Below are 9,320 nucleotides of genomic sequence, written 5' to 3'. Positions count from 1 at the left end.
TGAGAATGAACTTGATCTGGAGAATGCAACATCTCCTAAACCCAATGATTTCCCCATTTCTGATCTTATCCATTCTCTTTACTTTCTGTTATTTATTTTCATGCTCATTACCCCAAATCCCCATTTAAGATTCTGCACTTTAATTTCTGTTATTTACTTTCCAGTCATTTAAATTTCTGCAAGTTCCCAATCTAAATTCTATTTAGCTCAACTAGCATATTCTTCTAACTAAAGTTGCTTGACTAATCAATCCTTGTGGGATTCGACCTCACTCTATTGTGAGTTTTACTTGACGACAATTCGGTATACTTACCGAAGGGAAATTTGTTGAGAGACAAGTTTTCATACATCAAGATCATGGATTTGTCTAGGTGAGTTTCAAACATAGTTGGCTTATTCCCAGTCACCTTCTTCTCCTATATTCACTCCTTCTTGAGCTGGTGATGAAGTGATGACTGCTGCAACTTGGTTTTCCTCCACCTTCTTGGTAAGATCTACTAGCTGCTTGGTGATCATCTTATTTTGAGCTAGCAATGCATCTATGTGGTTCAGCTCCATTACTCCTCGAGTATTGCTTCTTTCAGAGGCATAGAAGTAGTCATTCTCAGCTACTATTTCATTGGCATCTATGACTTCTTCAATGGTTTTCTTCTTGTTTAGAGAGCCCCCTGATGAATAGTCTACAGCCTTCTTTGACTCATAAGAAAGACCTTCATAGAAAATATGAAGTTGAACCCATTCATTGAAAATATCTGGTGGGCATCTTCTTGTTAAGTCCTTGAACCTCTCCCATACCTCATAGAGAGTCTCACCATCTTGTTGCCTAAAGGTTTGCACCTCAGCTCTCAGCCTGTTAATTCTTTGAGGAGGGTAGAATCTTGTCAAAAACTTGTTCACCACATCTTCCCAATTTGTCAAGCTCTCTTTTGGGAAGGATTCAAGCCACTTGGATGCTTTGTCCCTGAGTGAAAAGGGGAACAAAAGTAGCCTATAGACATCCGGTGGACTCCATTAGACTTCACAGTGTCACAAATTCTCAAGAAGGTGGTTAGATGTTGATTGGGATCTTCTTGAGCACTTCCTCTAAATGAGCAATTGTTCTGAACATGGGAGATTAGCTGGGGTTTTAATTCAAAGCTGTTGGCATGTATGGTGGGCTTTTGGATGCTACTTCTACAGTTTTCTGAATTTTGATTGATGTAGGAGCCTAGAACTCTCCTTTCTTGCCTAGCATGGTTTGCAGGGCCTTCTCTAGCATGGTTGTGAGCTTCTCCTTCATGATTGTTTTCCAAGTTCTCCTCCATGTTGGTTTCAAAATACTCTTCCTCTTCCTCAGCACCAACAACTCCTTTCCCTCTTGCTTCCCTCCTTAGTCTCCGGAGGGTTCTTTCAGGTTCTGAATCGAAGGAAGTTGAAGCTCCCCCTCTTCTCCCTGTCATACAACTAACAAAACACACAGCAAGAGATGAAATGAAGAGGTTATTCTTGTTAGAGTAATTGTTAGTGTGAGTGGTGCAAATTATCAAATAGTTAATGGGTTAGTGAGCAGAATTGTAAATAATAATAAAGAAAGAAAGAAAACAGAGAGGGTATATGGGGTGAAGAAGAAACGAAACAAACTGAAGGTAAACAACTGAATAAAGTAAATAAACAAAAGAAAAATGCTCAATCTAGTGAACTTCCAACTTAATCATTGTTGATACAAAATCAATCCCCGGCAACGGTGCCATAAACTTGATGCATGAAAACTTTTCTCTCAACAAATTTCCCTTCGGCAAGTATACCGAATTATCATCAAGTAAAAACTCACAATAGAGTGAGGTCGAATCCCACAGGGATTGATTGGTCAAGCAACTTTAGTTGGAAGAGTATGCTAGTTGAGCTAAACAGAATGTAGTTTGAGAATTGCAGAAAATTAAATGGCGAAAAAGTAAATAGCAGACAAAAAGTGCAGAATCTTAGATGGGAATTTGGGGAAATGCGCATGTAAATAAATGGCAGAAAGTAAAGAGAATGGGTACGATCGAAAATGGGGAATTCATTGGGCTTAGGAGATGTTGTATTCTCCGGATCAAATTCATTTTCATCTCTTCCTCAATCAAACCATCTATTGATCTCCTTGGCAATCTTAAGAGATTGGGTTCCAATTCCTTGGTAACCCAATCTCTCTAAGCTTGAACAATTGCCCAATTCCTTGATTTAATTGCTCATAGGAAGAGATAAAGTGTGGTCACTGATTATACCACATGTATTTCCAAATCAAAGTGTTGGGAGGATTACATGTCACTATATCCGCCCAGACTCCAATTTGGTCCAACATGAGAAAGCATTTCTAGCATGATCTCCTCATCCCTTTTTCAAAGCTCAGAGGAGATCCAATTATGGAGAGTTTCTTTTCCAAGACAACTAACCAATTGAATTAAGATCGAAAGCTTTCTAGTAAATCAAAAGAGAAGATAGAATAAGAGAATGAAAACTATAATTGATCTATCAAATTACAACAGAGCTCCCTAACCCAATGAAAGGGGTTTAGTTGTTCATAGCTCTAGAAATAGAAAATGGCAGAAAAGAATACATCGTTAGCTAAAAGTGCAGAAAAGTAAATATACAGAGGGTAGTTCTCCAAAGTGCCAAGCTTCTCTATAGTTCAAAACTACTCCTATATATACTACTTCTCTTGATCTTCTAGTAAGTTCTTCAAGTCTTGGATGTGGGCCTTAGATCTTGAATTGAAGCAATTACAATATTTAGTGGGCTCAGCTTGCAGAAAAGTATGAATTAGGCATGGGCATTAGTGAAGTTAACGTTAAGTGACATTGTGGGTTCGAGAACATTAGTGGCAATCACCTTTTCACTAACGTTCCAACCCCATATAACCCACGTTAACTCCAACATTAGTGGAACTAACTTGACCACTAACATTGCCTTATAAACCTTCGCAAGCATTATTGGGACTCACCTTTCCCAATAACGTTGCCTTGTGCCCCTTGTCCCTACGTTAGAGTTCATGTTAGTGTAACTAATGTGGCTCTTAACGTGGGTATGCCTCATTTTCGAGAGCGTTAGTGACACTTACCTTTGTCACTAACGCTCCAAGTGCCCCTACTCTCCACGTTAGAGCTCACATTAACTAAGTTAATGTGGCCACTAACGTGGTAGTGAATGCCATCTCCAACGTTAGTGACAAATGTGAGTGCCACTAACATTGGCTCATCAATCTTAGCTCCACATTAACTTTCATGTTAGTGGTCTTAACGTGACCACTAACATGGGCAATGCTAGTTTGATCCAACGTTAGTGACAAAGGTGAGTGTTACTAACGTTGGCATTGTTCCTCTCTTCCACGTTAGAGTTCACGTTAACTAAGTTAACATGACTCTTAACGTGGTTCATTGCCACATTTTGGAGCGTTAGTGGTGTTCACGTTTACCACTAACGTTGGAGCTTTCTTTGTCTCCACGTTAACTACCACGTTAATCTAGTTAACGTGGCAATTAACGTGGGCTTATGATGGCTTCGTAGGCATTATTGGTGATCACTTTTCTCATTAACGTTGCAAGCTCTTTCCCACTCCACATTAGTGGTCACGTTAACTAGGTTAACGTGGCTACTAACGTGGCTCTTCCTTGCTTCCTTTGTCCTGAAATCAAGCAAATAAAGTGCATCAAAGCTCTAGTCAAATTTATGAGCTTATGCATCATCAATTTGTCATTCAATTCTTGCAAAATCCTCATGAAATCATGTGAAATTCATAATAGTTGCTTGAATCAAGGTGTGAGTGTATTTTTATCCAAAACATGCCTTATTCTCTAAGAAAATGCATGAAACTACCCTAAAACAGTAAAGAAAAGGTCAGTGAAACTGGCCTAGATGCCCTGGCATCAGACGCCCCTTCTACTGGTTCTATTCAGGAAAGGTGATCTGCTACTTAGTTCTCTGTCCCTTTTCTGTCTCTTATTTCTATATCAAACTCTTGCAGAAGCAACACCCATCTGATGAGTCTGGGTTTTGAATCCTACTTTGTGAGTAGATATTTAAGAGCAGCATGGTCAGTGTACACAATCACTTTTGATCCTACTAAATAAGATCTGAACTTGTCAATGGCATAAACCACTGTAAGTAACTCTTTTTCTGTGGTTGTGTAGTTCTTCTATACGTCATTTAAAACATGACTGGCATAGTAAATGACGTGCAGAAGCTTGTCATGCCTTTCTCCGAAAACTGCACCAATGGCATAGTCACTGGCATCACACATTAGTTCAAATGGTAATGTCCAGTCTGGTGCAGAGATGACTGGTGCTGTGACCAGCTTAGCTTTTAGAGTCTCAAACGCCTGTAGACACTCCTTATCAAAGATAAATGGCGTGTCAGCAGCTAGCAGATTACTCAGAGGTTTGGCGATTTTTGAAAAATCTTTTATAAACCTCCTATAGAATCCTGCATGCCCCAGAAAGCTTCTGATAACCTTAACATTGGCAGGTGGTGGTAATTTCTCAATTACCTCTACCTTAGCTTGATCCACTTCTATTTCCTTGTTCAAAATTTTGTGCCCAAGGACAATTCCTTCAGTCACCATAAAGTGACATTTCTCCCAGTTCAAAACCAGGTTAGTCTCTTGGCACCTTTTTAGAACAAGTGCTAGATGGTCAAGACAGGAGCGGAATGAGTCTCTAAATACTGAAAAGTCATCCATGAAGACTTCTAGAAATTTTTCCATCATATCAGAGAAAATAGAGAGCATGCACCTTTGAAAGGTTGTAGGTGCATTGCACAAACCAAATGGCATCCTTCTGTATGCAAATACTCCGGATGGACATGTGAATGCTGTTTTCTCTTTATCCTGGGGATCTACTGCAATATGATTATAACCTGCTAGTCTTTCTAGCATCTGGTCTATGAATGGTAAAGGAAAATGATCTTTTCTGGTAGTTGTATTGAGCTATATGTAATCAATACACATACGCCACCCTGTAACTGTTCTTGTAGGAACCAGTTCATTTTTTTCATTATGAACCACTGTCATGCCACCCTTCTTAGGGACGCCTTGGACAGGACTTACCCAGTGGCTATCAGAAATGGGATAAATAATCCCAACCTCTATTTAGCCGCCTTTGTGGTTGAACCACTGGCTTAGCGTCTCCTTCCAATAGGATCTTGTGCATGCATCTGGCTGGGCTAATGCCCTTAAGATCACTGATGGACCACCCAAGAGTTGTCTTGTGTGTCCTTAGCACTTGAATTAGTGCTTCTTCTTTTTGTGGCTCTAAGGTAGAGCTTATAATTACAGGAAAGGTATCACCTTTTCCCATAAATGCATATTTCAGGGATGGTGGTAATGGTTTGAGCTCGGGTTTAGGAGGTTTCTCCACTTCCTGAGGGATTTTTAGAGGTTCTATTATTCTCTCTGGTTCCTCCAGATCAGGCTGAGCATCTTTAAAGATATCCTCTAGCTCTGATTCGAGACTCTCAGTCATATTGACCTCTTTAACTAAAGAGTCAATAATGTCAATGCTCATGCAATCATTTGGGGTGTCTGGATACTGCATAGCTTTGACAACATTCAACTTAAACTCGTTCTCATTGACTCTCAGGGTTACTTCCCCTTTTTGGACGTTAATGAGGGTTCGTCCAGTTGCTAGGAAAGTTCTTCCTAGAATGAGAGTTGCACTCTTGTGCTCCTCCATTTCCAGCACCACAAAGTCAGTGGGAAAGGCAAATGGCCCAACCTTGACAATCATGTCTTCAATCACGCCTGATGGGTATTTAATGGAGCCATCAGCAAGTTGGAGACATATCTGGGTTGGTTTGACTTCTAAGATCACATAAAGCTTGCTTGGTACAAGTACCCTCTAATTTGCATGGTATCGTAAAGCTTCCGGGATCTTTAAGCTTCTCAGGTAAACTTTTCAGACTACACTGCATTCTTCAATGAGGTAAACTTTTTCAGTTTCCCTCCAGTCCTTCTTATGACTTAAGATCTCTTTCATGAACTTAGCATAAGAGGGTATTTGCTCAAGTGCCTCTGCAAATGGGATCTTTATTTCAAGGGTCCTGAGATAGTCTGCGAAGCGGGCAAATTGCTTATCCTGTTTCGCTTGGCAGAGTTTCTGAGGATAAGGCATTTTGGCTTTGTATTCCTCAACCTTAGTTGCTGTAGGTTTATTACCTACAGATGTGGGTTGAGAAGCCTTTTTAGAGAGGTTGCTATCAGCACTTGTATGTGTCTGATCCCCCACTGGCGTTTGAATGCCAGGGGTGGAAGCTGGAGTGGCGTTAGATGCCAACTCCTTACCTGTTTCTGGCGTCTGAACGTCAGAACTGTGCTTCCTTTGGGTGTTCAATGCCAATTCCTTGCCTGTTTCTGGCGTTGAATGCCAGGACTGAGCTTGAGTTGGGCATTCAACTCCAGCTCTCCACCCCTTTTCTGGCGTTTGAGCGTCAGAGTTATTTCTCTCTGGGCTCTGACTATCCTCAGAGGGATTTTGGGTAGTAATTTGTTCATTTCTTGGCTTCCTGCTGCCTTGAAGTGAGGTATTTAATGTTTTCCCACTTCTTAATTGAACTACTTGGCACTCTTCTGTTATTTGTTTTGATAATTGTTGTTCTGTTTGCTTCAACTATAGTTCCATATTCATATTAGCCATTCTTATTTCTTGTAGTATCTCCTTGAATTCGGCTAGCTATTTTGTCAGAAAATCTAATTGCTGATTGAATTCTATAACTTGTTGTGCAAGATTGAGTTCAGCAATTACTATTTTACCTCTCCTTTCATGGAAGGTTCACTGCTTAGATACAGATGCTGATTTCTGGCAACTGTATCAATGAGCTCTTGAGCTTCTTCAATTGTCTTTCTCATGTGTATAGATCCACCAACTGAGTGGTCTAGAGAAATCTGAGCTCTCTCTGTAAGTCCATAATAGAAGATGTCTAACTGCACCCACTCTGAAAACATTTCAGAAGGGCATTTTCTTAGCATCTCTCTGTATCTCTCCCAGGCATCATAAAGGGATTCATTATCTCCTTGTTTGAAGCCTTAGATGCTCAGCCTTAGTTGTGTCATCCATTTTGGAGGAAATAGTGATTCAGCAATTTTTCTGACAGTTGTTTCCATGTCTTTATGTTGTCCTTAGGTTGGTTATTTAACCACCTCTTAGCTTGGTCCCTTATAGCAAATGGAAACAGTAACAATCTGTAGACATCCTGATCTACTTCCTTATCATGTACTATGTCAGCAATTTGTAAAAACTGTGCCAGAAACTCTGTAGGTTCTTCCTGTAGAAGACCGGAATACTGGCAACTTTGCTGCACCATGATAATGAGCTGATGATTCAACTCAAAGCTATTGACTCCGATGGAGGGTATACAGATACTACTCCCATATGAAGCAGTAGTGGGCTTAGCATATGACCCCAGAGTCCTTCTGGACTGTTCATTTCCACTTAGGTCCATGATGGAGAAAGGGAGATGATGTGAATTTATTTTATTTATTTTATTATAAAAAAATAAATTATTTTCGAAATAATAAAATAAAATAAAATAAAAACCAAAATAAAAATAAAAATAAAAAATTTGAAAATATTTTATGAAGATTTTCGAAAAAGTGAGGAAAGAGAAAGTGGTTAGGATATTTTTGAAAAAGATATGATTTGAAAAATTTTGACCAAGTCAACCCAAGTAATTCGAAAATTATGAAATTTGAGGAAAATATATATATTTCTTGTTTTCGAAAATTTTGGAGGGAAAACACCAAGGAGCACCAAACTTAAAGATTTTAATATCAAAACACAAGGAAGACTCAAGAACACCTTGAAGACTTACAAGAACAACAAGAACAAAAGAGAGAACACCAAACTTAAAATTTTTAGAAAACCACAATGAAATTTTCGAAAACTAAAAGAAAATTAACAAGAAAACAGCAAACTTAAAATTTGGCACAAGATTTAATCAAAGAAAATTTATTTTTAAAAAGATTTTAAAAAGAAAAACTCAAATGGGCAACTATTCCCAAGAAAATAGACACATTCAAAAAATGCATGAACAAAACGGAGAAAAACTATTTTTGAAAAATTGAAGGAACACAAAAGGCATGCAATTGACACCAAACTCACAGAAAAACTAAAAATTAATAAAGAAAAATAATATTTTTGAAGAAAAAAGAAAAGATATTATTTTATTTTTCTTAAATGGAATAATAAAAGATGCAATTCTAGTGACTCTAAAACAAAAAAGACAAATTTTTCCTAATCTATGTAACAAGATAAATCGTTAGTTGTTCAAAGTCAAACAATCCCCGGCAATGGCGCCAAAAACTTGGTGCACGAAAATTACACTCACACTATGTAATTTCGCACAACTAACCAGCAAGTGCACTAGGTCGTCCAAGTAATACCTTACGTGAGTAAGGGTCGAATCCCACGGAGATTGTTGGCTTGAAGCAAGCTATGGTTATCTTATTATTCTCAGTCAGGATACCAATAGGGTTCTTTAGTTTCAATTGTAAAAAAAATGAAAGGGCATAAAATAAGTAATTGTTACTCAATAATGGAGAATATGTTGGAGTTTTGGAGATGCTTTGTCTTCTGAATTCCTGTAATATAATGCTTTCTCACTTTCAAACATGCAAAGCTCCTTCCATGGCAAGCTGTATGTAGGGCATCACCGTTGTCAATGGCTACTTCCCATCCTTTCAGTGAAAATGGTCCAAATGCTCTGTCACAGCATGGCTAATCATCTGTCAGTTCTCGATCATGTCGGAATAGGATCCACTGATCCTTTTGCGTCTGTCACTACGCCCAACACTCGTGAGTTTGAAGCTCATAACAGTCATCCAATCCCTGAATCCTACTTAGAATACCACAGACAAGGTTTAGACTTTCTGGATTCTCAAGGATGTTGCCAATGGATTCTAGCTTATACCACGAAGATTCTGATTAAGGAATCTAAGAGATACATTCAATCTGATGTAGAATGGAGGTGTTTGTCAGGCAAACGTTCATGGGTTGAGAATGGTGATAAGTGTCACGGATCATCACATCCATCACAGTTAAGTACGAATCAGCATCTTAGATAGAAACAAGCGTGTTTGAACGGAAAACAGAAATTATTGCATTAATTCATCGAGACGCTGCAGAGCTCCTCACCCCCAACAATGGAGTTTAGAGACTCATGCCGGCAAAAAGTACAAAGTTCAGATCTAAAATGTCATGAGATACAAAATAAGTCTCTAAAAGTTGTTTTAAATACTAAACTGGTAACCTAGGTTTACAGAAAATGATTAAACTAAGATAGATGGTGCAGAAATTCACTTCTGGTGCCCACTT

The 9,320-nt window shown here is 38.8% G+C and overlaps 1 non-coding gene across 1 annotated transcript; it reads left to right on the top strand.

Annotated features, from left to right (window-relative positions):
- The first annotated feature begins 745 nt into the window (after window positions 1-745).
- Window positions 746-852, top strand: LOC127748033 (small nucleolar RNA R71). The gene has a single exon (XR_008009976.1). It is a non-coding gene; the product is annotated as a small nucleolar RNA R71 (small nucleolar RNA).
- Window positions 853-9,320: the final 8,468 nt, after the last annotated feature.

Source organism: Arachis duranensis, chromosome 5 (genome assembly GCF_000817695.3).
Source record: "Arachis duranensis cultivar V14167 chromosome 5, aradu.V14167.gnm2.J7QH, whole genome shotgun sequence".
NCBI lineage: Eukaryota > Viridiplantae > Streptophyta > Magnoliopsida > Fabales > Fabaceae > Arachis > Arachis duranensis.
Note: the sequence above shows the minus strand (reverse complement) of the source record. Positions and strands in the feature narration are given on the sequence as shown.